The following is a 17659-nucleotide window of genomic DNA, read 5'->3' on the forward strand; positions in this document are numbered from 1 at the left end:
CAAGGCCCAAGACTCAGGAAGAACCTCTGACTTGCCTAAAAGAACTTAGATAGAGGGCCTGTTCCCCAAATACAGAGATCACCCGAGAACTTGGCAAAGAACTTGCATGGGATGTGATGAAGGAGACTTAGCAGGGCCTAGAGATACCCATCTACTGTGTATCCCATCGTCTCTGCCTGGCCCAGCAAACACTGTTTATTAAGCATTTGCTGATGGTTCCATCTTCAGTATGAATTGCCTCCCTCCCCTTTGAAATCCCAAACCACTACACCCAACATGCTCTTTTGTCATTAGCTGAAGATGGCATTCAAGGTGAGGGCAGAGACCATTTTGGTGGTGACTTAGTTTCTCTGGGTCTCTCCTATATATCCATGTTATCAAAACTTTGTTTGATTTTCTCCAATTAATCTGTCTCATGTCAATTTTATTCTTAGGCCAGCCAGAAGAACCTACAAAGGCAGAGGAAAATTTCTTGCTCCCTGATGGAATAGAGTTTTAGTTTTCGAAGATGGAAAAGCTCTGGAGATCTGTTTCCCATCAATGTGACTATACCTACTACTCAGTTCAGTTCAGTTCAGTCACTCAGGTGTGTCCGACTCTTTGCGACCCCATGAATAGCAGCACGCCAGGTCTCCCTGTCCATCACCAACTCCCGGAGTTCACTCAAACTCACATCCGTCAAGTCGGTGATGCCATCCAGCCATCTCATCCTCTGTTGTCCCCTTCTCCTCCTGCCCCCAATCCCTCCCAGCATTAGTCTTTTCCAATGAGTCAACTCTTCACATGAGGTGGCCAAAGTATTAGAGTTTCAGCTTTAACATCATTCCTTCCAAAAAACACCCAGGACTGATCTCCTTTAGAATGGACTGGTTGGATCTCCTTGCAGTCCAAGGGACTCTCAAGAGTCTTCTCCAACATCGCAGTTCAAAAGCATCAGTTCTTCGGTGCTCAGCTTTCTTCACAGTCCAACTCTCACATCCATACATGACCACAGGAAAAACCATAGCCTTGACTAGGTGGACCTTTGTTGGCAAAGTAATGTCTCTGCTTTTTAATATGCTCTCTAGGTTGGTCATAACTTTCCTTCCAAGGAGTAAGCGTCTTTTAATTTGTACTACACTGTAAATTTTTAAATGGTTAAGATGGTAAGTTTTATGTCATGTGGTTTTTACAATTTTTTTTTAAACCTTGGTTTCAAACATCAGGACTTGAAGGAAGAAAATTTGGAAGATAATGTGATCATTCATGGATCGAATCTGAGAAGGCTGAAGATCCAAACTTTGCCTGAAAGAACAGGGAAAGACCGGGAAGCAAGAAATTGGGTGTTACCTTGCAGTTGGAGACTTTTGTATGTTCTTCTGACTGGGAGGCATCCAGTAAAAAAAAAAAAAATCGCAGGTTTGTAAATATCATGGGGGAAAAAATACTAAAAGAGGAAGGCTGAGTTAAAGGAAGTCAAATGTTGGAGGCAGCAGGTGCACTGTGTTCTAAATTAGGACAGGAACTGTCGTGGGGACACTGAAACAATAAAAGGCAGAGGACTCAACAGTGCTCTGAAAAGGTATTCCATTGTGACATAAGTATTTTGATCTAAGGCTGAATCTGTTCTCATTGTATTAAAAAAAAGTCTCTTTGGTGGGAACTAAAAACAAAATCTGATTCATATTGAATTTTTTCCTGAAAGTTACACAAAGGGAAATAATAATGCCAACTGTGAGAACTGAAGTGGAAATTAGGTCTCAGCTCAACTAGAACAACCAATCAGGACAATAGACGCTAACTGTGACTCTAATGAAATTCATTTCTCAGATGAAGGCACTTGGCCGACATTGCTCTTCCTCTATTCTTGGTACTAAATCTAACTTTTTCCCATTCAGGGAAAAAGCTCTCTTCAGCTTGAAACAATAGATATTCACACTGCATTCCATATTTTCTGGGTTCTCAGTGTTGCCTAAAATGCCATGACTCTTTTCTTCCCCCACAGTAAGTGTTTCCCCTTCTGCAGTGGTCACAGCCATGTTAGCACTTGAGAGTGGAGAGTCCGTAGGTGGCATGAGTCTACAGAGCAAGAGCAGTGGTGATGAAGTGAGGGGAGGCTCAAAAGCTGGATCTTTCTCATCTTTTCCTCTCCAGCACTACGCTGCCAGTTGCTGGAATTCAGGAAATTTTGTTGAATGAATAGGACAGACACATTTGGTATCTTTCTACACATGAAAAGGAGCTAAAAGTTTTAAAGTAAAAGTAGCTGTCGCATTACGACAGCTCAATGATGCTAAGGGAATGTGTGGCTGAATGAACTGGATTTCCTAGTGACCATGCCCACTGTTGTCTCTTAGGCTGTTGTGGTGCAGGGTCTAGCTGCCTACCAAGTATCTACTCTCCAAATATCTCACAAATTAAGAGAACCCCAGTTGTTCACTTGCCATATTGCTTCTCAGCTAAAAGACATTTGTCAGGAATCTCCCTGGTGGTCCAGTGGTTGGGAATCTGCCTGCCAATGCAGGGGACCTGGGTTCAATCTCTGGTCTGGGAATATCCCACATGCCATGGGGCAGCTAAACCCACGAGCCACAACTATTGAGCCAGCACTCTAGAGTCTGTGAGCTGCAATTACTGAGCCCACACACCACAACTACTGAGCTCGGGCTCCAGAACAAGAGAAGCCACTGCAATAAGAAGCCCGCACACGGCAACTAGAGTAGCCCCACTTGCCACAACTAGAGGAAGACTGCTGGCAGCAACAAAGACCCAGCACAGTCAAAAATAAATAAATAAAAAAATTTTTAAGGTATTTGACAGATTCCATTGTAGCTAGGTTAAGTCAGAGTCAACAAGTAAGCTGAAGTTATAGGTAGATGTTCCGGGAAGTCTTGGAAATGATGTGGCATGTGTACCGTATTCTTTTCTATTCTGCTGCTTGGAACTACAATGTTATGGCTGGACCTCCAGCACCACTTTAGACCATAAGGATGAAGACTCTGATGCTGGGAGGGATTGGGGGCAAGAGGAGAAGGGGATGACAGAGGATGAGATGGCTGGATGGCATCACTGACTCAATGGACGTGAGTCTGAGTGAACTCCGGGAGTTGGTGACGGACAGGGAGGCCTGGCGTGCTGCGATTCATGGGGTCGCAAAGAGTCCGACACGACTGAGCGACTGATCTGATCTGATCTGATGAAGACTCTATCCTAAGAATAGCAGAGCGGAAAGTTGAAGGGAGCTTGAGTCCCTATGACCATGGAGCTGTCACACCAGCCTTGGACTTTCTTTTAAAGTTCTTTTGAGAAATAAACTTCTGTGTTTTTAACCACTTTAGGCTGAACACAATCCAAGGAGATACATCTGTGATCTCAGAAAATAAAGAACTAGAGGAGGGTCTGAGACCTCTTCCCTTTCTCTCCTTAATACATCAAACTCAGTTTAGGGAGGGTAACAGTCCTCTACCTCACAAAAGTACCTCTTTGTTTTCATGATAAATTCCTGTGTTTTTGCAAAGGTAGTTTTTTTTGACCAGTGATCTCCCGGCTCCTGACTCCTCTTTCCTGTTGCTAGAAGCCAGTGCAGTCCTGTGGTACTTATCAAAGACTCCCCTTGGCCTCTTTGCTTCCTTTCCTCCTAGGCCTCTTCTAGGCCTGCCTTCTCCATTTGGCAATGCTGTCCAACACCCACTTACAATCTGATTAAACTGATTCACAGTGAGAATGAATGACTAATAGTCTTTATCTAGGGAGAAGGGTAGGTGAGCACACATTCTATGGGTGTATAATTCAGAATGCATTTATCACTCAGGGAGAGAGAGAGTAGAACATGGTTGTAAAACAACCTGTTAGGTCACCAGGTGGTGTGGCACAGGCCTGGGACACGAATCCAGGCTTTCTAGCTTCTGATTCAGTGTTCTTTCCTTCAAGCCAAGGAATCAGGCGTGTTGGGCACTCCACTTCAGAATTGGTGTAACCAAGACCAGGGGTACCACAAAGCATGTGGAGGGTGACATGTGCACTTTATGAGTTCTGACAAGTTGGAATCTGTTGACGGAGAAGAAGCCACAGGAGTGGGAAGCACACAGGAAGGATCATAGGCTGAACGTTCAACGCAAAGGCTCTGAGCAGCACGTGATGGGAAACGGAAGAGACTCCCACTATGTGCGCGTGACTTCTCTCACGAGGCTCCTTCATAGCAGGCTTGCAAGGAAGAGATGAAACTGTCCAGAAGGCATCTCTACTGCTTCTTCCAGGGCTGAATTTGCAGTATGGGTCTCCTGGGTGATATTCAGAAATAACAGGTTATATAGAACTCTTTCTTTCCATGTTATAAAATATATCATTTTAACCATTTTTAAGCATACAGTTCAGTGTCATTAAATACATTCACATTGTTGCACAACCATCAGAACCGTCCATCCACTGAACTTTTGCATCTTCCCAAACTGAAATTGTGTCCTCATTAAACACTAAGCCCCTGTTCAGCTCTCAACAGTCACCATCCAACTGTCTGCCTCTATGAATTTGACTACTCTAGATGCCTCATACAAGTAGACTCACACAACATTTGTCCTTTTATGTCTGGCTTATTTCACTGAACATAATGTCTTCGAGGTTCATCCATGGGGTAGCATGTGTCAGAATTCTATTCCTTCTAAGGCTGAATTATGTTTCATGGTATGGATAGATATAGAGATTGTTTATATTTTTATTTTTAAATTATTTATTTATTTATTTGGCTGCACTAGGTCTTAGCTGTGACATGCAGGATCTTTGACCTTCATTTTGGCATGCGGGACCTTTTTAGTTGTGGCATGCAAACTCTTAGTTGTAGCACCTGGAATCTAGTTCCCTGACCAGGGATGGAACCCAGGCCCTGCGAAGTCTTACCCACTAGACCACCAGGGAAGTCCCAGGAATTGTTTTTAAAGAAAACACACAGATATATGTACATAAACAAAGCCACTGACGATACCTGACACTGTACCAAAGTGTTGATTTTTGAGTCTATGCTTCATGTGGTGAGTACAGAAGGAGTTGTTGGCCTTGCTACATATTAGGTGCCAGTGGAGAGAGTACAACATGGGTCTGCCCTGTCCTGCAAGACAGCTCAAAGTCAACCTGGGAGGCAGACACAAGTAGCTTTAATACAATATGACAAACATTATGTCAAATACTGGCAAAACTACAGGCAAAAAAAAAAAGTACAAGGAGATGAATTCTCCCTAAGAGGCATCAGAATGATTACAGGTTGATCCTTGACTAGACCTTTGAAAACAATGAAGACAAGAGTATCTGGAATGGTGACCTCAAAGGCAGGGTCGAAACTCTCACCAGTGATATGTGGGTTTCCGGTTGCAATGGTGGCAAAAGAAATTATCCCTCAACTTGGAAGCAGATAAACAACCATTTAATTATATTCATGGATTCTGCAAGTCAGCAATTCCATCACGGCTCAGCAGGGACAGGGGCAGCTGCCCCACTGTGTCTCGCCCAGAAGACCTGAGGCTCACCTGCATGTCTGACAGTCACTGTTGGCTATATGCCAGGATCATAGCTGGAGCTGTCAGTGGAACATCTACATGTGGATTCTCGGTGTGACCTGGGCTTCCTCAGAGCATGGTGTCCAGGTTCTGAGGGTGAGCAACCATATGGAAGCCACACTGCCTTTTCAGACCTAACCTTAAAAGTCATGGAGCTCACTTCTGCAGCATCCAATCTGATATGAGGAAATCATATTTAAAGGGACGAGACTTAGATTCCTCCTCTTGCTGGAAGGCCTGGTCAGGTTCCTCAAGAACATGTGGAAACAGAAATACTGCTGTGGCCATATTTGATCACAGCAGGTTTGAGGGTACATGCCTGAGGCTGTGGCTCTCTTGGCATGGGGACTCCTTGTGGAACAAAGGCCAAGTTCATGAGTACAAATCAGCTGCAGGAATATAAAGAGTGGTAATCTTAGGCCAGTATTTCAGCCCTTGCAATGACTTAATTTCAGTAGTGACCAGGTGGTAATGGCCATCCAAAGGTAGGATGGCCAGATGGTAAAGTCCATCTTACCTTTCATTTAGGATTCACGGATTCAAACCTAGTAAACACCTGGGGTTCTGGAATACAATTTGGTGGGGGGATGGGCCAAAAGCGAGAGCACAATACTGGATTGGCTACTAATTTGGGTATGTGGGTATTTGAGCAATTAACTTGATTACAAGGAAGTGTAATTACAAGGAAGTGCTGGAGAAGGCTCTTGAGAGTCCCTTGGACTGCAAAGAGATCAAACCAGTCAATCCTAAAGGAAATCAACCCTGAATATTCATTGGAAGGACAGATGCTGAAGCTGAAGCTCCAATACTTTGGCCACCTGATGCAAAGGGTCGACTCATTGGAAAAGACTCTGATGCTGGGAAAGACTGAAGGCAGGAGAAGCTGGCAGCAGAGGATGACATGGTTAGATAGCATTACTGACTCAATGGACACGAGTCTGAGCAAGCTCTGGGAAACAGTGAAGGACCAGGAAGCCTGGCATGCTGCAGTCTATGGAGTCACAGAGAGTCAGACACGTCTGACAGACTGAACAACAACAAGGAAGTGACACTTGTAACTCCAAGCTGGTGAAGAGGTCATATCTACAACATTCATATGCTAATTTGTGGGCCTACCTGCCCCCTCTTCCGCAAGATTAGAAGCTCTTTTAAGGACAGGACCCATTTTATCTGGTCTCCCCAAAGGACTGAACCTTTGGGATCACAGAATTCTTGTTTTAAATCTCAATTCTGCCACTTGCTAGTTATGTGGACTTGATTATGCTGAACTTGAGCGCCCTCATCTCAGAATTATTAAAAGGACTGAGTGAGATTATTTTGCCCTGCACCAAAAAGGCACTCAATAAATATTAGTTCCTTTCTTTCCCACCCAAAATGGCAGCCAGGCAGACTCAGATTCCCCCATCCTACCCTTTGCCATTTAGCTTGTCTCCCATGAGTCCTTCTTCTCCCTGATGGTGCATGCTCCAGAGACTTCCCCTGAGCCCTGCAGGTCTGCCTCCCCCAGGAATTTTGCTCCTCCCCAAATCCAACCATGGTAGGAGGAGGAATTGGGGTGGCAAGAAGGGACCAGGGGCTTTAGGATTAAGAAAGAGCAGTTAGCATGCCTTGGGGAGCAAGGAGGAGGCCAAGTGACTAAAGCAAGTTAAATCCATTTCATTCATTGATGAAACAAATATTGATTCCATCTCACTATGTCCCAAAGACTATGCAAGAAGCTGGGGATATAGCAGTGAGGAGGAACCAGGTCTCTAATCTCTGGAGACTTTTGGAATTTATATTATTCAGTATGTTGTATGTGGGGAAGAGATGGTGTAGATAAAAGACAGATAGTGCAGATGGAAAATAAAGCTACCTTACATTGGTTGACTGAAACCCACCAAACCAAAGATTGATTTAGGTCAAGACCTAGATGTCAAGGAGCTAGTCTTGGAAAGGTCCAGGGCAGGGTTGCTCACTGCCAGCACTACTGACATTTGGGGATAGATCATTCTTTGCTGTGAGGCTGTCCTGTGTGTTGCTGGAAGATCAATAGCGTCCCTGGCCTCTGCCCACAATATCTAGCAGCAGCCACTCTAATTTGAGAAATCAGAAATGTCTCCTGAGAACCACTGGGCCTGGCCTGCTTGGCCTCACCAGCTCCAGCCACCACTCCCTTTAGGTCATTCTGTCAACTATGACAACTGGCAATAGATTTTAAAAATGAAAGAGGCAAATCAGGAAGTGGTTCAACCCTTCATTGTGGATTGCTCTTCTTCCCCACTCATAGCCTGAAATTGCAGCTAGACAGTATCAGAAAACCACAGGGTACAGTCAGGTGGCTACCACGGGTCTGGGTTCTGCATCACTTCCCTGAAGAGGACCCTGCAGCAGTCCACCAAACTCAGAGAAGGGCCAAGCAGTCACATTTCTATCATTTAACACCAGATTTTTAGTTGCTTTTTAGCAGTTGTCTCAGTTAACTGGAAAAATAAACAACTCTACGTCAAATTTTATCATGTGAACTCACCATCTCTAAATATCTGAATATCTCTAAATATCTCTAAATATCTGTTACCCATTAAATAAGAACTCATTTCCCCGTCACCCTAGGTCCTGGCAACTATCGTTCTTTCTTTTCTATGATTTGACTATAGTCGTGCCCCCTTAACCTTGGGGGATACATTGTTCCAAGACCCCTAATGGACGCCTGAAACCACAGATAGCATGGAACCTATATACATAAAGGCATATCTCATTCTATTGCACCTTGTAGATGCTGCATTTTTTACAAATTGAAGGTTTCTGGCAACACTGTGTCAGGCAAGTCTTTTGGTGCAATTTTTCTAAACATTTGTTGATTTTGTTTATCTGTGTCACATTTTGGTAATTCTTGCAGTATTTCAAGCTTTTTCATTATCATTTGTTATGGTGACCTGTGATGTTACTATTACAAAAAGATTATGATTTTTTTGAAGGCTGACAGTAGTCAGCATGTTTGTTTCTTTATCTGTTTATGTGGCTGCACCTTATCTTAGTTGTGGCATGCAGGATCTTTGAATTTCATTGTGGCATGCACGATGTGAACTCTTAGTTGCGGCATGTGGGATCTAGTTCTTTGACCAGGGATCAAACCTGGGCCCTCTATACTGGGACTGCAATCGTAGCCACTGGACCACCAGGGAAGTCTCAGTCAGCATTTCTTATTAATCAAGTATTGGAATTATGATATATATATTGCTTTTTTAGACAGAACGCCATTGCATACTTATAGACTACAGTACAGTATAAACACACTTTTGTATGTACTGGGTAATCAAAAAATTCGTGTGACTTGACTTATTGTGATATTCACTTTACTGCAGTAGTCTGGAACTGAATCTGCTATATCTGTGTATGCCTGTACTGTACCTGAATATAAGCACTGCAATCCTGCGACAGTCAATCTGGTAACTGAGACACCCACTAAGGTATTAATGGACAGTTAGTATACACACCATAGATACTTGGGGTAAAGAGATGATTTATGTCCCAGATGGGACCAGATAAGATTTCATCACACTACTCATAAAAGGGATTTAAAACTTATGAATTGTTTATTTCTGGAATTCTGCTTTTAATATATTTGGAACTTGATTGACTGTGGGTAACTGCAACTGCAGAAAGTGAAACTGTGGATAAGGGGGGACTACTGTACTTTAGATACTTCTCAGTGGAATTGCACAGTGTTGTCCTTTGGTGACTTAGCATAATGTCCTCAAGGTTCATCCACATTGTAGCATGTTGACAGGATTTCCTTCCTTTTTAAAAATACTTCTCATTTAGATTTTCTCTCTCTTTTTTTTTTTTAATAAAGAAGGAACGCTATATTTTTTAACATTTATTTTTATCTATCTGGCTGCACCAGGTTTTAGTTGCAGCATACAGGAGCTTCAGTTGTGACATCTGAACTCTTAGTTGCCGCATATGGGATCTAGTTCTCCGACCAGGGATCAAACCTGAGCCTTGGCATTAGGAGTGCAAAGTCTTATCCACTGAACCACTAGGGAAGTCCCTAGATTTTCTTCGTTTTTAAGGCTGAGTAATATTCCATTTATCAGTATCTTAACAGACATTTTACTTATCTGTTGATGGGCATGTGGGTTGCTTCCACCTCCTGGCTATTGTGAATAGTGTTGCTATAAACACAAGTATGCATATACATACACAGTCTTTTTAAAAATATCTTTACTGAAATATAATTCACATACCATACAATTTGCCTATTTAAACTGTACAATTCAAAAGTTTTCTATGTATTTAGAGTTGTGTAACCATCACCACAATTTTAGATTTTCATGATCTCAAAAAAAAACATTTGCAGTCACTTTCCCTCCATGTCCCACATGTTCTAGCCAACAGTGGTCAGGTTTATGTATCAACTTGGCTATCCTTAAGTACCCAAACACTAATCTGGGAACTGCTGTGAAAGTTATTTTATAGGTGTGATTACAGTCCATAATCAGCTGGCTTTAATCTAAGTGGCCTGGTTCAATCAGTCAAAAGGCCTAAGAGAAGAACTGAGGTTTCCCTGAAGAAGCAATTTCACTTATGAACGATAGCTTCAGTTCACACCTGAGAGTTCCAGTCTGCCTTTCCTGATGCTCAGCCCTATTGATTTTAGACTTGTCTAGCTAACCCCACAGTCACCTAAGCCTTGCAGTAAACCTCTCTATATATATCTCCTAGCTGTTCTGTTTCTCTAGTTGAACCCTGATTGATAACAGTCAACTCTACTCCCACCCTCCACAGTCCTAAGCAAGCACTAATTTACTTTCTTTCTATGGATTTGCCAATTCTAGACATTTCAAATAAATGGAATCATACAATATATGGTTTACAATATGTGACTCATTGCTTTCATTTAGCATAAGGTTTCAAAGTGCCATCAATGTAGCCTTCATCAGTACGTTATTCCTTTCCATGGCTGAATAATATTCCACTGTGTGAAAATACATTTAGTTTATCCATTCATCTGCTGATGGACATTCGGTTGTTTCCACTGTTTGGCTGTTATGAATAATGATGCTGTGGACATCTGTATTCAAGTTTTCACAAAGACCATGTTTTCATTTCTCTTGGGTATATAGCTGGAATTTCTGGGTCATATGAAAACTCTAGGCTCAATATTTTGAGGAACTGCTGGACTGTCTTCTCCACATTCTCCCCACTTATTACAGCCATCCTAGTAGATGTGATGTGGTATCTCTCTGTGGTCTTCATTTGTATTCCTCTAATGACTAAAGATGTTGAACATCTTTTTTTTTTTTTGTCTGTGCTGTGCAGCTTGTGGGATCTTAGTTCCCAGATCAGTAAATGAACCTGGGCTCTTGGCAGCAAAAGCAAGGAGTTGTAACCACTGGACCACCAGGGAATTCTCATGAACATCTTTTTCATGTATTTATTGGCCATTTGTAAATCTTCTTTGGAAAAATGTCTGTTCAAATCCCTTAACTAGTTTTAATGAAGTTATTTGTCTTTCTATTGCTGAGTTGTAAATGTTCTTCACATATCTGGACACAGCCCCTTATCAGATATACGTCTTACAAATATTTTCCACACTCAATGGGCTGTCTTCTTTTTTCCAATTTTTATTGGAGTATAGTTGATTTATAATGTTGTGTTAGGTTCAAGTATATAGCAAAATGAATCTGTTATACATACATATATATATATAATGGGTTGTCTTCTAATTTTCTTGAGAGTATTGTTTATAAGCACTAGAGTTTTTCAATTTTGAGGTAGCCCAATTTATCTGTTCTTTCACTTGTGCTTTTGTCATTGTATCAAAGGAACCATTGCCCAATCCAAGGTCAAGATTTACTCCTTTACCAAGAGTCAATCTACTCTTACGTTGTTTTCTGAGAGTTCTGATTCTAGCTCTTACATTTAGGTCTATGATCCCACAGTCTAAAAGTCTTACCTATTTGGTAGTGCTTTTCCAGGGAAATGGTTATGGCACCATCAAAAAACAAACAATTAAACTATTGTGTTTAAAACAAAATGTGCAATGTGTGCTCTTTAGCATTCTGATCTAGGCTGAGAACAATATTTTTGAAATGAGCTAGTGCTCTCTCTGTAGGACAAATAAATGCTTTCAGAAGTACGTCACTTTTGAATGGAGTACAGTTTATGACCTATTTACTTATGAACTAGCCCAAACAGTTTGCCTCCATAGCGTGAGGAAGAAGAAAGACTCTATTGTAAGAATCAGGAAAAAAAAACCCAATCACTAATTTGGTCTAAACAAGGGAGCTTAGAGTTTTCAGTGGCTTCCAAAAACTACTTTCTCTTTGCTTGAAGAAGATGAATAAAAACTGTTTTAATGTCTTCAAGTAGTGCTAGGAAAACTAGTCAACCACCTGTAAAAGAATGAAACTAGAACACTTTCTAACACCATACACAAAAATAAACTCAAAATGGATTAAAGATCTAAATGTAAGACCAGAAACTATAAAACTCTTAGAGGAAAACATAGTTAGAACACTCTCTGATATAAACCACAGCAAGATCCTCTATGACCCACCTCCCAGAGTAATGGAAATAAAACAAAAACAAATGGGACCTAATTAAACTTAAAAACTTTTGCATAACGAAGGAAACTATAAGCAAGGTGAAAAGGCAGCCATCAGAATGGGAGAAAATAATAGCAAACTAAACAACTGACAAAGAATTAATCTCAAAAATATACAAGCAGCTCATGCAGCTCCATTCCAGAAAAATAAACACCAATCAAAAAATGGGCCAAAGAACTAAACAGACATTTCTCCAAAGAAGACATACAGATGGCGAACAAACACATGAAAAGATGCTCAACATCACTCATTATCAGAGAAATGGTAATCCAAGCCACAATGAGGTACTATCTCACGCTGGTCAGAATGGCTGTGATCCAAAAGTCTACAAGCAATAAATGCTGGAGAGGGTGTGGAGAAAGGGGAACCCTCTTACACTGTTGGGGTGAAGTCGCTCAGTCCTGTCCGATTCTTTGTGACCCCATGGACTGTAGCCTACCAGGCTCTTTCATCCATGGGATTTTCCAGGCAAGAGCACTGGAGTGGATTGCCATTTCCTTCTCCAGAGGCTCTTCCTGACCCAGGTATCGAACCCAGGTCTCCTGCATTGTAGGCAGACACTTTACCGTCTGAGCCACCAGGGAAGTCACTGTTGGTGGGAATGCAAACTAGTACAGCCACTATGGAGAACAGTGTGGAGACTCATTAAAAAACTGGAAATAGAACTGCCATACGACCCAGCAATCCCACTGCTGGGCATACACACTGAGGAAACCAGAATTGAAAGAGACACGTGTACCCCAATGTTCATTGCAACACTATTTAAAATAGCTAGGACATGGAAGAAACCTAGATGTCCATTGGCAGATGAATGGATAAGTAAGTTGTGGTACATATACACAATGAGGTATTACTCAGCTATAAAAAGAGAGTGCATTTGAGTCAGTTCTAATGAGGTGGATGAAACTGGAGCCTATTATACAGAGTGAAGTAAGTCAGAAAGAGAAACACCAACACAGTATATTAACGCATATATATGGAATTTAGATGGAGAAGGCAATGGCACCCCACTCCAGTACTCTTGCCTGGAAAATCCCATGGATGGAGGAGCCTAGTAGGCTGCAGTCCATGGGGTCGCTAAGAGTCAGACACGACTGAGTGACTTCACTTTCACTTTTCACTTTCATGCATTGGAGAAGGAAATGGCAACCCACTCCAGTGTTCTTGCTTGGAGAATCCCAGGGACGGGGGAGCCTGGTGGGCTGCCATCTATGGGGTCGCACAGAGTTGGACACGACTGAAGTGACTTAGCAGCATGGAATTTAGAAAGATGGTAACAACGACCCTTTATGCAAGACATCAAAAGACACAGATATAAAAAACAGACTTTTGGACTATGTGGGAGAAGGCAAGGGTGGGATGTGAGATAATAGCATTCAAACATGTATATTACCATATGTAAAATAGATGACCAGTGCAAATTCGATGCATGAAACAGGGCACTCAAAGCTGGTGCTCTGGGATGACACAGAGGGATGGAGAGGAGAGAGAGTTGGGAGGGGGGCTCAGGATGGGGGGACACATGTACACCCGTGGCTGATTCATGTCAATGTATGGCAAAAACCACCACAATATTGTAATTAGCCTCCAATTAAAGAAATTTTTTAAAAAATTTTAAAAACTGCTTTAATGTCTTGTGACCTGGAAATATTTAATGTAAATATAATAGTTTTTATTTATGTTTTTCCTCTAAAGCAGAGGGAGATGGCACAACATAAATAAAACAAATACCATTTTGATATGCTGTTTTGGAGGGTCCCCAAGGTTACGCACACATTCAACAATTCGCTGAGATGACTCACAGGACAGCATACAGTTGTCCTTGTCGTGTAGGTTTATCACAGCAAAGGGTACACAAGGCCAGCAAGGAAAAAAGACAAGGGCAGAATCTGGAGAAATGCATGAACAAGCTTCAGAGGCTTTCGCCCGCCCAGCCTGGGAGGAATACATGAGCATTTTCCTTTCTCCAGTACAAAAACTGCAGCTTAACATGTGCAATGCTTCTGCTGTAGAGAAGCTGATTACAGAGACTTAGCAGCCACGGTTCTTACTGGAGGCTGGTCACAGAGGCAGCCTCTGCCCAGCAACTACCAAAATTCATGATCCCCAGAAGGAAATCAAATGTTTATCATAAATCACAGCATTTGCACAAACAATCTATGTGACCTGACAGAGCAGAATCTGGTGTCCCAGTCTTTATCAGATTGGGGACTTCTGAGAAGCTGTTTCCTAAGGGCCAACCCTGAGGTCTCTCTGGAGACCGCAGTCTCAGAATTGCGAGGTTAATTCTCTTACTGCACAGAAGCCATGACATTCACTCGAGCTCTAATTTGAAATTTACTTAAGAAAACATTCAAACTTAGGGTCTGGTAATAGTCTGATTTTTTCATCAGTTTAGTTAGATGAAGTTTATACTATCAATGAATTTTTAAAGTATATTACAACAGTAGATATTGCATGGTACATGTTTAAGCTAAGAGATTTTTCTTTTTGGGTGTGCAAAAGAATGTTTAATGCAGACTGTATTTAACAATTAAAAAAATCTAAATGTCTACCAATAGGGGGAACAGACAAGTAAAATGTGGAATATTCATACAATGGGATGCTATTAAAAAAAAGCAAAAAGATTTTTAAAGGACAGTGGTATACTTTATTACGCAAATGGGTATTAATTTTAATATTTTTCCTATTTTTTTTGGCCACATGCAGCATGCAGGATCTTCGCTTCCTCACTAGGGATTGAACTCATTCATGCTCCCTGCAGAGGAAGCATGGTGTCTTAATCACTGGACTGTCAGGAAAGTTTTTAATTTCAAATTAAGTATATCTATTCATTAAAGCACAACCTGCAGGATCTCAACTGGTATAACTCTTAGCCAGACATTTCAATTCTTATTCATACTGAAAGTATTAAGACATTAAATCTTGTCTATATGCAATAACAACACATGTGCAGTAACATTAAGGAATAAGCTAGAAGAATACAACAAGGGTGCCCAAAAGCCCAACCCCAGGCTAACTCCTGTTGAACTTACTGTAGAAAGTGTTCCAAGGAGCAACAGCGATCACACAAAGACAGCACAAGTTAGGTCCTAATGCAGTAAAAGTAACATCACTCATTCAGTGTCTTGTTTTACCAGGCTTGTTTCCTCTGATTACTCGACTTCCTTCTCTAAAAAACAAATATCCTTGGGTGCTTCTTTGCATGAGACCAATATGCAGAATCACTGTCTATAAGACAGTTAATCTGTGTGGTATAACGCTGCTTCCCTGTAATTATTCTGATTGTTTTGTATACTTGCTTTGTCTTTGCATCTGAACTGTAAACTGCATTTCTCCTATCAAAACAAAATATCTAGACCACGCACTCAACTGCTTCTTAATAAATCTAAAGAGGAAGTTACAGGGATTGAAGGTCTTTAGAGAGTACTCAGTCCAATCTTCTCTGTTTTGGAAGTCCGAAACATAGGGAAACACAGGGACACACACTCTCAGATAGGTGACAATGAAACAAATCCAATGCCTATGGGTATCCTTAAAGGTTAAGGAAAGGAAACAATGGACTTCCTATTCTGGAAAACCTGCCCCCCAGTGCATCCCAGCCCCTCTTGAGCAATGCTGCAATAGAGGGTTGCATTCCTGATGAAGGACTCAGAAAATGAATCACAGATATCAACCACAAAATGCCATAAAGACAAGGACACACCATAACCTTCTCAAACTTTAAAAAATGGGGAAAAATGTATCACAATGCATTCATTACAGGAGGGGCCCCACTGGACACGTGAAACCAAAATGTACAAAGTAAACATGAGACTTTTAATATTAACTTCCTTCCTTTTCTTAGAATTTAAGTGTTTTCATTTTTTTTCTTTATGTCAATGTCATGTGGGTACAGGGTCTCAAGGGCTGAACAGTTCCACTAAGTCTGCTGTAAAAAACAGAATCGTTATCGTCTGCCTCTCCCTAGCCTTTCCTAGGGCACCAGTGCCATCGTAACAACCCCTTTCTTCTCATCTTCCTGGGGTTTCCAGAGAAAGTAATGCATGTGTTCAGACTCTATCATTACCTGAAAGCTGTTTTCTCATAATTCAGAAGAGTTATGGAAGATAAATGAGATGGTTGATCTTTAAAAGCTGCTATTTTCCCTGTAGTGAACAAAAGCATATAAAATCTTTCCTCCAGCCACACTCAAATTTGGAGTCACTAACAAAATCTCAGTACTGCGCCAGATGAGCATATGACTTTACTTCCGAGTGTCAGAGCAGCCTTTGCATCCTACATTTTTCTCCATCTTTGCCTTTTGCTTTTTCTTCCATCTGTCTTGTACACTCCCAAGACAGGCCAGCACTGAAAGAACCCTTGAGTGTACCTTCAGCGTGTATCTGAGAGGAAAGAGTTTATGGACTGACTCTGCCAATGCTGAGTGTGAAGACTACTTCACAGGTGGGAGGGTTGGCAGGAAACAGAGTCACTTCCTTCGCTTTTCTTTTGCCTTCAAGTGCCATAGCTAAAGACGAACAACGAAGCTCTAGAGCTGATTAAGAAGATAAATGCCCTTAAATGTGAAATACAGGTGACTCAGCACTGAACAAAATGTGAAAATGTGAAACAGTGAAACACTGTTTATGAAAACAAACTTTTCTCCCCCTTAGACATTTGCTTGGCTATCATTTCATAAACTAAATAAGCCTGAACTTCCGTTATATTTGGAGTTTGACCTAACTGTACCCTTAGAACTATGTGCTGGCTATTTATTGACTTGAAATCTGAACCTATCAGAAGGGAAACAAAACATCAGACAGGAGGTGGACAAGGTGAATACCAAAATCTCAAGCGTTTCTTTCAGTAGTAAACAAAACCATGATTGCAAATACTGACTTTTAATTAAAATTAAACCTCAGATGAGGGTTCATTGCACAATATACTGCTGGTCCCTCTGACAGTGGTTTCTCCATTAACTTTAAAATTCCATTAACGAATTAAAAAGTGAAAACTTACACTCACAGTAAATCTCTAAGCTCATATAAATTATCATGAATAATGCTGGTCACAAAGAAAAATGTCCCTCTAAACACCCAGCCTTTTTCAAAATGAAAGTGCAAAGTGTGTTCACAGATAGAAAAATGAGGAAAAATCTTTTTGTTGTTGTTGAACTCAAACCTTCTTTTAATTTTAAATTATTTTTATTTATTTATTTGGCTGCACTGGGTCTTAGTTGTGGCATGTGGGGTCTAGTTCCCTGACCAGGGATCGAACCCAGGCCCCCTGCACTGGGAGTGCAGAGTCTTAGCCACTGGATTACCACGAAAGTCCCAGAATTTTTTTTTCAAACTAATGAAAATAATTACTACTCATTACTTGGCCTAATTTTAACTGTCACTTTTTGTTGTTGTTGTATAGCTACCAAGTCGTGTCTGACTCTTTGCAACCCCATAGACTGCAGCATGCCAGGCTACTCTGTCCTCCACTGTCTCCTAGAGTTTGCTCAAATCCATGTCCATTGAGTAGGTAATGCTATCTAACCATCTCATCCTCTGC

The 17659-nt window shown here is 41.3% G+C and overlaps 1 long non-coding RNA gene across 1 annotated transcript; it reads right to left on the bottom strand.

Moving 5' to 3' along the window:
- Positions 1-3703: 3703 nt before the first annotated feature.
- Positions 3704-17261, bottom strand: LOC113887745. Its single transcript, XR_003509813.1, has 2 exons — positions 15154-17261; positions 3704-4259 (listed from the first exon to the last, which is right to left on the bottom strand). It is a non-coding gene; the product is annotated as an uncharacterized LOC113887745 (long non-coding RNA).
- Between the last annotated feature and the right edge of the window lie 398 nt (positions 17262-17659).

This window comes from Bos indicus x Bos taurus, chromosome X (assembly GCF_003369695.1).
Source record: "Bos indicus x Bos taurus breed Angus x Brahman F1 hybrid chromosome X, Bos_hybrid_MaternalHap_v2.0, whole genome shotgun sequence".
Taxonomy (NCBI): Eukaryota; Metazoa; Chordata; class Mammalia; order Artiodactyla; family Bovidae; genus Bos; species Bos indicus x Bos taurus.